Source organism: Haliotis rubra, unplaced genomic scaffold (genome assembly GCF_003918875.1).
Source record: "Haliotis rubra isolate DU_JTF1 unplaced genomic scaffold, ASM391887v1 Scf78, whole genome shotgun sequence".
Classification (NCBI taxonomy): Eukaryota; Metazoa; Mollusca; class Gastropoda; order Lepetellida; family Haliotidae; genus Haliotis; species Haliotis rubra.
This window is the reverse complement of record NW_025767501.1, coordinates 1,870,619-1,885,198: the sequence shown is the minus strand read 5'-3', so window position 1 is coordinate 1,885,198 and position 14,580 is coordinate 1,870,619. Positions and strand designations below refer to the sequence as shown.

At 40.3% G+C, this 14,580-nt stretch overlaps 1 protein-coding gene across 1 annotated transcript in view; it reads right to left on the bottom strand.

Annotated features, from left to right (window-relative positions):
* Positions 1-14,055, bottom strand: part of LOC124260841 (galectin-4-like) — a 39,826-nt gene extending 25,771 nt beyond the window's left edge. The window contains 1 exon segment of the mRNA XM_046695161.1: positions 13,963-14,055. The gene's annotated coding sequence lies outside the window, so the exon portion shown is untranslated.
* Positions 14,056-14,580: the final 525 nt, after the last annotated feature.

The following is a 14,580-nucleotide window of genomic DNA, read 5'->3' as shown; positions in this document are numbered from 1 at the left end:
TTAGAGACCATCGCCATATAGATGGAACATTGCTGAGTGTGGCGTTAAACAACAAACAAACGTGACTGAGTTACTGAGTGAATCAAGTCTGGACCACACAAACCGTAGTCAGTCGTGTGAGGCTGTGGGCAAACTACACACCATAAAACTACTATAAGGTAAAACATGAGTGTAAAAAAAAAAGCATCCTGTGTTGAGCATATGGTTTTCCTAACAGATCGACACCCAGGTGAGAAGCGGATCCCGTATGTTGGAAATGAATGGGAGCACATTATACTCATGTCACGAAGCCTGCCGCCAGTGAAGTTCAACTGAGACCTCATCATACTATATATGCAACAAATATGACTGAAGGAAGGATCTTACCACAAGCTTGGCATCAATAGCAGTTACTCAGCCCCAAATTACCATCACACCCCATCCCCACACGCCAGGCCACCACAAAAATGTTCAGAAAAAGATGTATTGTTTTAAGCAGTGATTAATTCCCATAGATCATCGCCGTGTGAAATAGTAACATCTCAGCTTCGCTACCGTTGCAACTGAAACACCCTTTCACATGTCATGTCTGATCGCCTATTTTCCAACCAACTATAATAAAACACACCTTGAAATACTGTACAGTCTACGAACGTAGGGTCTTGTATAGGGTCGCAGGTACTGGATATATTCATACATAAAAGATGCCAAACGTCACAAAGATTACAAGTTCTTCGAAGAGGATCAACTGTGTTATGTGATTACTTATTACTCAACGTATACTTCGTGGTATCCATACCTAACTTGGTCATGTATTCAGTGATACACAGGCGTCATAAAGACAAGGGAGTCGCGACACAGAAGTCGGCACAGTCGTGGACAGCAGACTTGGAGAATTGCCTCAAAGGTGAGGTATGCAGAAGAAACTTAGTTTAAAAATATTTTGGCTCTACAGCATTAAACGCGATTGTATACAACTTCAATAATTTGAGGAGGAGTTATTATGACAGCCACAATAGTGAATCAGTTGTATACGTCTGTGCCTAAACCTTTATAGATAGTCACATCATGTCTTATTACAAGCATTCGGTTGTTTCCATTTGTCCTTTGCAATATACTGTCCAAATTGTATTGAACATGTTATATCATAAATGTTACTGCTCTGATACTCTGTCATTAGAATGTCTACAGATCCGGCACACCTAAAAAAGAAAACGTGTCCCCTTGGTAACGATGCAGTGCGTATTTAATGCTACTTTAACAGGTCAAGGTGACTCTGCCAAATCATGTCCTGGTGAGGTGTCAAGTTGACCCAAGGGCAACGTGACCAGTCACAGACTAATCTGTGGCCACACTTGATTATCTGAGCCTGAGAGGACACTTCACTGTATACCACTATCCAACAGTTAAGTGATCATCCCACAAGCTCGTCGTACAATACACGCATTGGTCGAGTCCCTACATTGCTAGAGTATGAAGTTGCATGGTGCATTGTCAAAAATCGATATAGCGCTCAATGGTTAAAAAGAGGGGGACCCACACTTTGCGCACCCCTCTGACTGAACATTTCCACCACTCCCTTCCTTGTGTTCGTTACCGGCTTTATTATTTACAGATCGGTGAGAAGGGTCGTCGTAATTTTCACCCTTTATTTGTCCCAATTGCGTAGATCGATGCTGTTGATCGCTGGATTGTCCAGACTCGTTTATTTACAGACCGCCGCCATATAGCTGGAATATTGCTGAGTGCGACGTTAAACAACAAACAAACAAACCTCATCTAGTCCAGAGTTGAACCGTGAAATACGTGAGTTCAGTTTAGCTTCACTTTCAAAGACAGTTCAGTCACATGTAAGGGGGCGTAACTCTGATGTTGGTGTGACGCAGATCGAAACCATTACCCATAGTTGTGAAAAAACAGAAGAAACGCACCCCGTCTCACCGCACCAACACAGCAGATCGGTGTTATTTTCATAGTTTGTATTAAAACCGATTTTGGCATTGGTGATGATGGCAAGTTCTGTAGCAAAACAGCAGCAAAACGTCTTGAATATGTGTTCACCTAAAACTGATTAACCCTTAACGAGGGCTCCACAGTATGTAAACTATACCCCGCATCAGGACATCAAACCTGAACTCCTCAACCTTCTCCGTTGGACACACAGAGATGCACAAACACAAATGTTACGAGTCAGTCGAGTGTCGGGAGGTTTGAGGAATGTCGGTCGGCAGATAAGTAAAGAAGGAGCGTACATCAGTGGATTCGGACATTGCCCCACCGACTACCCGCTAGAGTGGGGGCCAGCAGGTGCGCGTATCCCTGTTATGAAATCGTATACACATGTTCAGAGCGTATTACACCGGCTTGTATAATAGGACAGCGATATTACGTACACCGCTCAGGGGTCTATATATGTTAATGAGTTGTATTACACGGGGCTTGCACATCAATCTCAACAAGTATACGTTTTGTAACATAAAAAGGTTTGGATGCACAAGTACATGTGTGAAATAACTTCGTCTTCTATTGTTCAAAGTGTGTTATCTCGGATTATTTAAAGGAACAGAATTCATGACAGAAATTTAGGAATACAGCAATTTCACGTTCACATTGGGAATTTGGGGTTAGAAAATTCCTATTTCCTAGGCTCATGGGTATTCTATGCTACCATTCGAATAACAAACAAAATATAAAAATAACTTCTTAGTAACATCTTTGACGTCAATATCTTAATTGGAAATATTTAATTTGGAAATTGTCACTAAGTCTTGTTTGAATCCTGGCTATATCAAAATTCCCCTCATCTCGGTATACTACAGTATAGAGTGCTTTGTAATATACGTTATCTTTCATTCACATTTACACACAACAAACACGAACAATCCCAGGTTAAATCGATACGAATATCGCATCACACATTTGCAGACGGATGTGTGTACGCTAACACACCTTTGCCCAACATATCGTTTGCCGACAAACTTATTTTTAGCCCAAGGATGCACCGTCTGAGTACTCGCACTGTTCTGCCTAGTCAGTGATAATTACATATCACAAATATGGTACAAGAAGATATAATCAAGGCGTCAGCTCGTCCACAAGGCGACCGTGACGATCACATCGATACATGTATATCAACTTACCTGTTGAACATCGACCGTACGTCAAGTAATGAGTGCCCTTCCGCGAGCTGCACCGGTATTGTACACGCAGACGATATGTGGTCATGTGACCAAATGATTCACGGGATGTTGTCGTCTGCTCGTGGAATGTGTAAGACAAAAGCCAGAATTAATCGTCCTGTCTGATAGCAAGAACGTGCCTAGGTCAACCCCCGCATTATGACGAGCCTTTGCTCTTTGGGTGGGGTCAGACTGTGCTAATAATTCATTTCGCCACATATGAACCCGGATATAAGACCTTATGACCCTCCTCTCTATATCGCGAATTCTCACTTTTCGACAGTACCCCTGAAGGCGTCATATTGCTGTGTTCCCCACACAGCAAATATTCGTGACATTATTACCTGAAGCTAAAACAAACCTGTGATGATCCTGGTCAGAATGTGTCTTTAGGGACCGTTCATAATTTATGGCCAGGCGGGGTGATGATGATTTTTATGGAGAAGCACGTACAAAGTAAGTGAACACACACACACACACCCACCCCCCAACCCCGTATGCCATGTACAAAATCAATGACTCCCCTCTCCATTTCCAATATTTTTAAGCATAATTTGTAAATATTCATATGTACAAAACTGCTGACACCCCCCAAGGAACATGTGTACAAAATTGATGACCCCTACCTCCCAAGAACAAAATGGGTGGACCCCCTTAAAATCATCATTTCTTTCCCTCCCCTTCTCTTCTCCAATAAATTATGAACGGTCCCTTAGCAACAGATCCTGGAGGACTAAGTCGACTGACATACCAGTGATTTATTCCCTAACAGTGTGCGTGCGTGCGTGCGCGTGTGTGTGTAAACTGGGGGAGTCATGGTACAAACCTGGAATATTGCTGAATGTGTGGTTACAATAAACCAAAGAAAACAGATTGTCGAGTCATGACACCAATGAGATACGATGTGGATTTGTCTAATTAAGATATTCATAACGAAATACTCCACGCTCACCCTATATTTACAGGACGTGGTCACAAACAAACACATTGAAATTTAAATATTGATAAACTTGCAGTTGTAAGCGAAGCTTACAAGTTTACAAGTTACAAAAAGCATGAATTACATTTGGAAAGAAATTTGATTTTCACAACGACACAAAAATGATTCGAGTTTGAAAACAATATTAAATATTAGTGTTTGTGTGACCATCCGAACGAACGTATACATATTCCCTGTACGGTTGTGTAGCACAGTAGGTGTCCCCTGCGGTTGTACTCCCTCCCTGTACGGTTGTGTAGCACAGTAGGTGTCCCCCTGCGGTTGTACTCCCTCCCTGTACGGTTGTGTAGCACAGTAGGTGTCCCCCTGCGGTTGTACTCCCTCCCTAAACTTGTATACATCACTATAGTTTGTGACAACTTTTTCTAGTAATAGGTAAACAATTACAAACAGCCAATATTGTTGGGTACAGGGTACTCGTACACAGTGTTAGATTAATCCCGCCAAGATAACAAAGAATGCTAGGTTTTCCTCTAGAGTAAACAATTAAACACACAAATATCAAATGTTGAGAGTACTCCAGCTTTGATATGGAGCAGAATCGGCAGCTCAGCAAAACACAGGTTAGAGTTCTTAACCCTGCAACATACAGGTATATAATACTCCTCTTAACTCTTTCTTTAGGTATAGACTCGATTTCTCACCACTCACAAGGGGATTAACGGTAATCCTATTCTTACATACTAGACGCAGACCTAATACGCGGGTATGGATATATTCCCCCAAGGGGCACTAATACTTTACCAGTGCCCTTTTTACGATCTTGGAAAATACGATTAATATGGGTAGTAAAACTATCTACGTTTGTCTTAATGGCGATTTTAGGTACAGTGTGTGAAACCCATTTCTGGTGTCCCACGCCGTGATATTGCTGGAATATTGCTAAAAGCGGCGTAAAACTCACTCACTCACTCACTTAATGGCGATTTGAACTCACGTACCAAAACTCTGACTGACTAAATATCGAAGTAGATGAGTTTATTGCACACGATTCTATACATGTTGAAGTTAAATCATTCTAAATTACAAACTATAAAGGAATTTGACGTGTTTCAATGGATACGACTGTCAACTCCCATGGATATAGCCTGCTAGACGTTTGTAAGTACACTGGAATCTACATTGTAAACGGACGAAAAGGATCTCACCGAGAAAAGGGAAGTAAAAAGTGTAGTGGGGTTAACTGTAATTGTTTAGCAACATCAGGTTTTTTACTTTACTAGATAGGTGTTCAACAACTGAATGTGATCTAACATTCTCTGACGTTCTCTGTGCTTTAGAGTTTCCTTTCTGTCTAAATAATACTGTGAACGATGTACAGAAAACGGATGATGATAGTGACATGGATAATTTACATCTTCTCACCAAAAACATGTTAAATGGAACAAAGACAAAGTCACTGAAATTTCCAGTAATGCTGATTCTAATACTCTCGAATTATTATGCGATGACATTGACAATGTACAAGTTGACAATGTACAAGTTGACAATATGCAAGAATGTATTACTATTATCACCAACTCTCTATGTGGAAAACTTGCCTCTGCGGCGAAAGCAATGTTTGGGTGTTAACATATTTTCATAGTTATAATACAATCTTAACCGCGGTTTGATCAAAACTGTAAAGCGGCAAGAAAGCAGTATCATAAAACTAAGCGTGTCTTTGGCAAAAACAAATCCGATAGAAACCGTTAAATGTTTACTACGGCCTGTAAAAACTATATCAGCAATGATGTAAACATCGACACGCGTGAATTGTGTGAATGTCACATGTTAGATAAACCAATTACGGAAAGCGAAATGGATTGTGCAGTGAAAGCGCTCATCAACAGCAAGGCTTAACATAAACACTTAAAGATAGATACTGATAATAGACCGATCAAGTCACTTTATTGACGCGGGGGCTGTGGTTAGCCTAGTGGTTAAAGTGTTCGCCTGTCTCACCGAAGTCTCTGGTTCGATTAATTATATGGGTACAATGCGAGAAGTCGGCTCCTGGTGTCCGTGATATTGCTGGATATAGCTGGAATATTTCACAGCGGCGTAAAAACATACTCACTCACAAAGTCGTTAATATGATGTATTTCTATATGCCCAGCTACCATCAACACTGCATGCAATGTATGGAACAAAAGTATATTACAATAGTTCGTTGAGGTTACAAAAACATATCATCAACAAACTGTCGAACATGTTTGATCTGCCATGTCTGTTGTCCCACCAATCAGTCCACCTGACTATACTCGGACGTTTGAACTACAGGTAGTGGCGATCAAGGAGGCCACTTTCAGTATATCTTGTAAAGGCAATGTTTAAAAAGACAAACAGAGGTCAAACAAAACAATAACTTAGTATTATGTTTAGAGAATTGTCAGCGTGATGGATTTACTAAGTAAGGGCCCCATATCAACGGATCGCCGTCAGTATAGTTACCTTCTTGAAGTGTCCTTTGTACTACACATGTCATGGTTTCTTGAAAATGAAAATACTCCTACACTGTTGAAACATATGAAATAATTAACCAATAATAAGGTAACATTTTTAAGGTAATTTTACAGAGTACTTATACACGTGTACCAAGGCATGGAAGATATAACAGTCCATGTACAGTGATGCATAATTTACAGAGTACTTATACAAGTGTACCAAGGCATGGAAGATATAACAGTCCATGTACAGTGATGCAAAATTTACAGAGTACTTATACAAGTGTATCAAGGCATGGAAGATATAACAGTCCATGTACAGTGATGCATAATTTACAGAGTACTTATACAAGTGTACCAAGGCATGGAAGATATAACAGTCCATGTACAGTGATGCATAATTTTACAGGGTACTGTACAAGTGTATCAAGGCATGGAAGATATAACAGTCCATGTACAGTGTTGCAAAATTTACAGAGTACTTATACAAGTGTACCAAGGCATGACCACGTTTTGTTATCAATCCAATGCTGACACCATCAGCATCCATGTATTTATTGTGATACGATGACATGTGTCAACCAAATCAGCGAGACTGACCACCTGACCCCGTTAGTCGCCTCTTACGACAAGCATCAGTTGCTGAAGACCAATTTTAACCCGGATCCATTGTCCGCCATTGCCTGATATTACCGCAGACAGGGATGTTATCTTGTGTAACACACCCACTGGCTTTTCCTGCGGACAGACATATCGATATGGTACATAACTTCAAGACAGTAATCTGTGACACTACATGACGGTATGACAAGAAATCAGTATGACTCAGCATGACGACATGACGTCTAGCATGTGATATCGTCCAGCATGTGATAACGGCGGTCACATGGGAGTATGTCTCGATAACAAGGTAAGCTGGTCCCCGGCTCCCTTTGCGCGCGTAACCTTGCGCCAAAGCTATATTGCGATATGCAAGACGGGGCCCAGCTTAGATAACAAGGGCGTTACGACATTGACATCTATCCATGGAATGTGGATCAAATTACTAAATTATAACAAAACCGGTAAATGCTTTCGTGTTATCCAATCTATGTACAGCGGTATTAAATCACGTGTAGCATGTAAAGGACAAACATCAGCATATATCAACTTTCTTAAAGGTGTAAGACAGGGAGAAAATTGATCTCTTCTTCTCTTTGCTTTATATTTAAATGACATTGAACAATATTTTACATCCTTCGTATGTGATGGAGTTGTTTATGACACTGAAGAACTATGTATATACTTGAAACTATGCACTACTTTATGCTGACGACACTGTCATATTGGCAACCTGTGGAGAGCACTTACAATACCAGTTGGATATATTTACTGAATATTGTAAATCATGGAAACGTAAAATCAACGTTGATAAATGTAATATACTTATATTTAATGGCAATAGAAAGTAGTACAGTCATACATTTGCAATTTCTAGCACTTACCTAGAGAATGTTGATGAATATAAACACCTGGGTATCATATACTATTCAAAAAAAGAAACGCATAACATAGAAATCTGTTGCGAAAATGTTGTATTTTCAAACATGTATAACTCGTCCACAAATAGACTTTAGTACATGAAATTTTTGCATCAGTTTAGAAGGAGGAAATGTCTATACAACCAAGTGGATCATTTTAGATAACGGAGACGTTGAGCGCCATGGTGACGACGTAGCACGGGCCCGACGTCGGATCTCCTGGCTCTCTGTCCAAACTCTCTCAACCTGTTCTGTACAGTTTGACTGGATATCCTCCGAAGTCCAGGCACTCTGGCTGCTGTGCACTCACCCGTAGCAATACGATCACGCAAATGTAGTACCCGGATGTACCGATCTTGGGCTACAGTTGTGACTCGAGGTCTACCTGTACGGGGACGGTCATTTGTTATGCCTGTTTGGTTGTAACGAGCTGTAAGCCGTGATATCGTGCACAGACTAACATTCAGACGCCTGGTAACAGAAGATTGGTAATCTCCAGCGTGCATTGTTTCAATGGCGATGTTCGGTGTCGCAGCGTCAAGACGAGGCGTAGTGATTTGACCCTGACACTCCTTCAAAACGAATGCCGATTTCCGAAAGTAATCTGGATTTTTATAGCCAGACAGTGTACGCTCTTTGCTGCACAATTTCAACTGGAAGGTGATTTCTGTTGCGTTGTGGTGATGCCTTTCTAATCCTTGTAAGAAATCTCAACAAAATCAACAATTTCTTTACTTGTGCAAAATCATGTTATCAACACTTCTGTTACATATTTTGACGATTGTTTGAATACAATAGGTAATTGATCGATTTTTAAAAATACAAAACGCCTATGCGTTTCTTTTTTGGATAGTATATTTAGTAAGAAATATACCTTCGCATCAGTAAGAAGATCATTATGTGAGAAGGCTCTTAAAGCTATGAATTATATTTTATCAAAAGCTAGATGTTTTAATTATCTATCGCCTGCCAACTGAAGTTATTTGATGCTATTGTGGTTCCAGTCTTAACATATGGAGCTGAAATATGGGGCTTTGGAAATTTAATTATTATTGAAAATGTGCATTTAACGTTTTTAAGAAAAACTACTTCGTGTAAAGAAAAGTACTCCTCATTATATGTTGTATGCTGAGACTGGAAGGAAACCTATTAGTATTGACATTCATTCAAAAATGGTATGCTTTTAAACCAATTGGACTTCAGGCAAATCCTCAAAGTTATTGAATATTGTATCATATCTTAGTTAATGCCTCTTATAGATCACCAGACAATAAGTGGATCTCATGTATACATGATATTTTAGTTCAAACTGGAAACAACGACATGTGGATTCAACAGTTTTGTGGTAATGTAGAGTGGATAAAGCATAAGGTACAGAAGAGTCTCATTGATTTGTTTATACAGAAGTGGCACTCCGATCTAGAAGTATCATCTAAGGGTAGATTCTATAAATCTATTATATTTAACACTGGTATTGAATTCTACCTACAAAATTTACCTGACACTTACCTGATAAACATACAATTGCTTTAACATTGTTTAGATTATCATGTCATCGATTACCGATTGAGACCGGTGATATTTTTGATAGAAAATGTACCCTATATGTTTCAAATGATATTGGAGATGAATACCACTAACTGTTATTATTTCAACTATCTGAGAAAGAAACTACTTCAAACACTGTACATGAAAAGACCATCTGTATTTAAAATGATAAGTTTATTTCAAAGTAAAAGCGTCTCCGATTTGATTAAATTGTCAAGTTTTGTCGCTCCAAAATTATGCAATTTTAAATAGACTTTAGGTCGCCATTACTTACTTTATCTATTGACCTCTGTAAAGCCTCATTATGCTATGTATGTAGCCTTGAGAGAAATAAAAGTTCAGTTCAGTTCAGTTCAGCTGGAGTATGTCTTTGATAACAAGGGCGTTACGACACTGACATTTTGTCACGTGATGTTGAAGGCGTTTTGTAACGTTATCGTATAACTTGTTATCCTCTCCCACCCCGCCCGGTACTGCACTAGATCCCTGGTTTAATGCTGATACGAGAATACCTGTTAGTGGTGCTGGTCGTAGACATTTACCGCTGTAGTTAAACCTACAATTCTGTCTAACAATGTCTCCTACAAAAATCAACAACAAATAAATAAATAGAACAGAGGAGGTTCACAACTGGGGTATGATTTGGATTAAGGGTCACGATGCAAAGGTTTTGCAACTGATATTGAACCACAATTTAAATTTTGGGATTTAAACCCACACAATAGCATTAGTTCGTATAAAGTCAAGTAACAGCACATTTGTTATGTTTAGTTTTAGATTGACAGTGATCAGTCAACCAATCAATTAGTCAATGGGTTTTTCTCCATCGGTTGTATACACAGTCAATCCAGACAGCCGTTAGCATTCACGTTCGTGTTAATGGGACTAATAAACGTGAATAATCCAGGAGTTGAGAGGACATGTAAGGCAGGTTCACCTAACCAAGTTAAGTATTTGAAGGGAACATATGACCCCGCCGACGTTATAGCACATCCCATCGAAATACCCCGCGCCGGTCGAACTTGGATACCTCACTCAGACACTCTGTACTGATTCCGAGCTGACCAATACTATAGCACTACCTATAAACACAGACACCACTCGAGGGGCTGAGCTCAACCATCAGTGGATGTTTACATTGAACAGTAGTGTAGCTGAAGAAAATTAACCCAGACGACTTTTCGTTCAAGACAGCCCGGACTGGCGGACGTCCACCAGTAACTGTTGTTAACATTTCAACAGTGACATCAAATACACAAAGCAACAAGCACAAACTTAACTCCAATCCTGCAACTACCTATTAGAAAGAAAACCCTAACTTCATGCGTCAACCTGACAACACGCCTCTGTCCAATAGCTTGCTGTAGTCTAGACTGTCTTGGTGTGGGCGCGAGGAGGTAACTCGAGAACAAACAGTGAAGATTTCCTTGTAAGGAATTGCAACCCGAAAAGAATACCTTAATTGTCCAGGTGACCCAATGCTGTGTAGTGTGCCTGTACACAAACGACAAAAGATCTGTTATGAAAAGAAACGGGCAAGGTAAATGCCTTTATCTACTCGTTCGCGATGGCCTCCATGAATTGTACTGGCTAGAGCGTCTACCCTGTAGGTGGAAGGTCGGGGTTCGATTCTCGGTCAGCGTCATACAACAAACGTTAAACGATATTATCCAGCCTCATGTAAGAATGTCGAGTTTTGATTGGTTCACGTGACTCTGATAAAATACCATGTACACCCGTCACGATCCGCGAGCAGGGGAGTACAAAAGTCATATTATCCCACCACGCCTCTGGTGACCACGTGAAGTGAGAAAAGCGTGCATCGCCATGCCTTTAGTAACGTGCGCTGCATTGAGGTCAATTGATCAGCTGTTGTCAACATGGCAGCAAGGAAACGTTTTGCCAAAACAACTGAGAATGAAATTGAAGCATTCATTTAGGAAAAACATTCGGCTAGATAAATGCGTTATCACATCGTGTCGAGGTAAATACGGGGTTTTGTCAGTTCCGAGTAAGGTTGTCTTCCCCGAGCCGGAGGCGAACGGAATACAACCTTACTCGGGACTGATAAAACCCCGTATTTACCTCGACACGATTTGATAACTTATAGTAGTTGTTGTTGCCCTGTCCGGTTCTCGGCGTTAAGATGCTAAAACAAGGCCTGGCCAGCTGTAAGTCTATGCGATGTGTGTGATTGGGGTATCTATGTTAAACTCGGTATTTCTGTGGGATAGCACTGTAATACCGGCACGGGTTCCGACTAGTGTAAACAACCATGTTCACGATCGTGCAAGTCGCTATATAAGTGGATCTTGAGCGGGGCGTTCAACCCAGTTCTGTGTTGCCACTCTAAGTTAGCCTCAAAACCATGCTCGAAGGTCCCACCAAAAGGCTGAACGCCGACCACCTGCACACCTGTGGTCAGCTATTGCTATTGAAATGGAATGTAAATATAATGTTAATAAAAGCGTTAAAGTCACAATGTCACACATTTTCGACAATATTTTGGCCTATATTTTATATTGGGGGGCATATGCACTCACTATATGTTCCCTTTGATGCAATAAAAGACCTATTATCCCTTACGACTTGTCTGAAATTGATAATTGAAACTTCAAAACTAACAGCTTCCACACAAAGAACACTTGCCTTATATGGAATGTAAACAACTGCTCCGTACATTGAAAACTGTCGCATGCTGTGTTGTCGGTGTTTGCTGAACTGGTTTCAATCAGAAGTTGTGTGTAGGATATTAGTAAAGATCGCTCCAAGGGACATAACTCTATTGGGTTCTTTGAAATAATGTTCGGCCCGTACAGGGCGCGAGAGTCGATTTAAAGCCACGTTACATTAATTCATTCGAACTTTTTATTTTAATATTGTAATCTAAATGCGTAATTTCTTTTTTGAATAGATTATATGGTAGCTTCCCTGAGGGCTTATAGTTTTAATAGCATTATTGAGAGAAATGCATTATGTATTTTTAGAGAAATGTGGTGTGGTATTGTGCCTTTAAACCTACCTCCATGACATAGGCGCCCGACGCTGATATATTTATAAGCATGACCTATATATATAAGACATAATACTATATATATAAGATATAAGATATAAGACATGCTCCATGACTAATCTCACTCACCTGACTCGGGACCTACCTCCATTAAAGTTTAAATTCAAACCGTTAAACCTACCTCCATGACTAATCTCACTCACTCACTCACTCACTCACTCACCTGACACGGAACACCTGAGTCACCTAAAGTAAAGGCCGAACCTTTCTAACGAAACCATCTGCAGGAAGTCGTTCTTATCTTTGGCCAACACATACAGGAAGAACGAATCTCCTATTTTGCCTGGGAATGAAACATTAAATCTAAAAACGTGTTTTTGATAAAATATTGAAACGGTATATAACGATCATTGAAGTTTCTGCTCTTGAATTGATTTTGAGTATATACTTGAGTAAGCAACCATTTGAATTGTATTTTATCAGATGGTGGTGATATTATCAGAACAATATATTTTGTATTCCAACTGTGTTAATAAAGCTGGTTATTTACTCAACACCATCAATCAGTCACCATCACTATCAAGGCACGAATTTTGAGCGGGTATTTTGTTGGTGATATATTGAATTATCCCGTTCTGGAACCAATAATTCATAGTGTTTGCCAAGTGAAATCAAGTTTTTCTGTAATGCTATTTGTATAGTAAAGCCTTTTTAAATCGTGGAACATTGTATCGAATTATGTTTTTATTCGATTCGAGTTTCATGTATAATTTAGTCGACACGAAGGAGTTTTTGTATATTGTTTTATTTTATTCTGAAACTAACAAGCATGGGAGACCAAGTGGTTTTAGGCGCTGGATCTCGCTGGTCAAGGGTTTGAATCCAGTATGAGGATCCCTGGTCTATTGGCACCATATCCACGGCTTACAGAAAACAGATAAACGTCTTCCAACTGCATTACGTTTGGCTTCCTTCTCACATTGAGCTGACATAGTACAGGCAGAACCCAGCTCTGTAGAAGGACTCACTACCACAAGACGACCAGCACAGTGAGTGAGTGAGTGAGTGAGCAATATTCCAGCTATATAGCGCCAGTCTGTAAATAATCGAGTCTGGACCAGACAATCAAGTGATCAATAGCATGAACATCGAACTACGCAAATGGGATACGATGACATATGTCAACCAAGTTAGCGAGCCTGACCACCCAATCCCGCTAGTCACCGCTTACATGACCAACACAGAACGACTGTGAGCAGAATAGTGCCGAATGGCTTTCACTGTAGGACTCACTCACCCAAGGCGACAAATGTATGTCTACGTGCGTCTTTCCAGCAAACAGGAGATGGCTAGCAATCACCTTGACTCTCCAGATGTGTGTCTGTTACCCTTAGACCCGGGGAATGTAGAGCCAGGGGAGAAATTGGGTGCCAAGTGGACTGACATACCTGAGGATACCCCAATGAAAACCCGCCAATAAATCACATATCTCCACCACACCCTAAACCAGATAAGACAGACCAGTGGGTTCCCCTGACCTGATTATACCACCAGCTTGAAGTAGACGGTGTTCCTAGCGACAGTGACATGCACAGTACGCAAGGTATTCCTTCACTTTATCACCAGCGTTATTTTCAACACGGACTGCCAGATTCTCAAGTTCACCTGCTCGACGGTCGGGTTAAAATTTAGACATGAATGTGAACATATTCATCATATTTCAGGATAATTAATCATTATTAATTCACTCGTAAAAATACATGATGAATTCCAATTGGATGATGAAGTACGTCGCTTGTCAAACATAAATTATTTGCGGGCAGGTATGTTTTGGTCAGGGCTGGCAGGTTTTACATCTAACCAGCCCTGTGGTCTGCCTGAAATGTTTGGGAGTTTCATACCCTGTAATGACGCA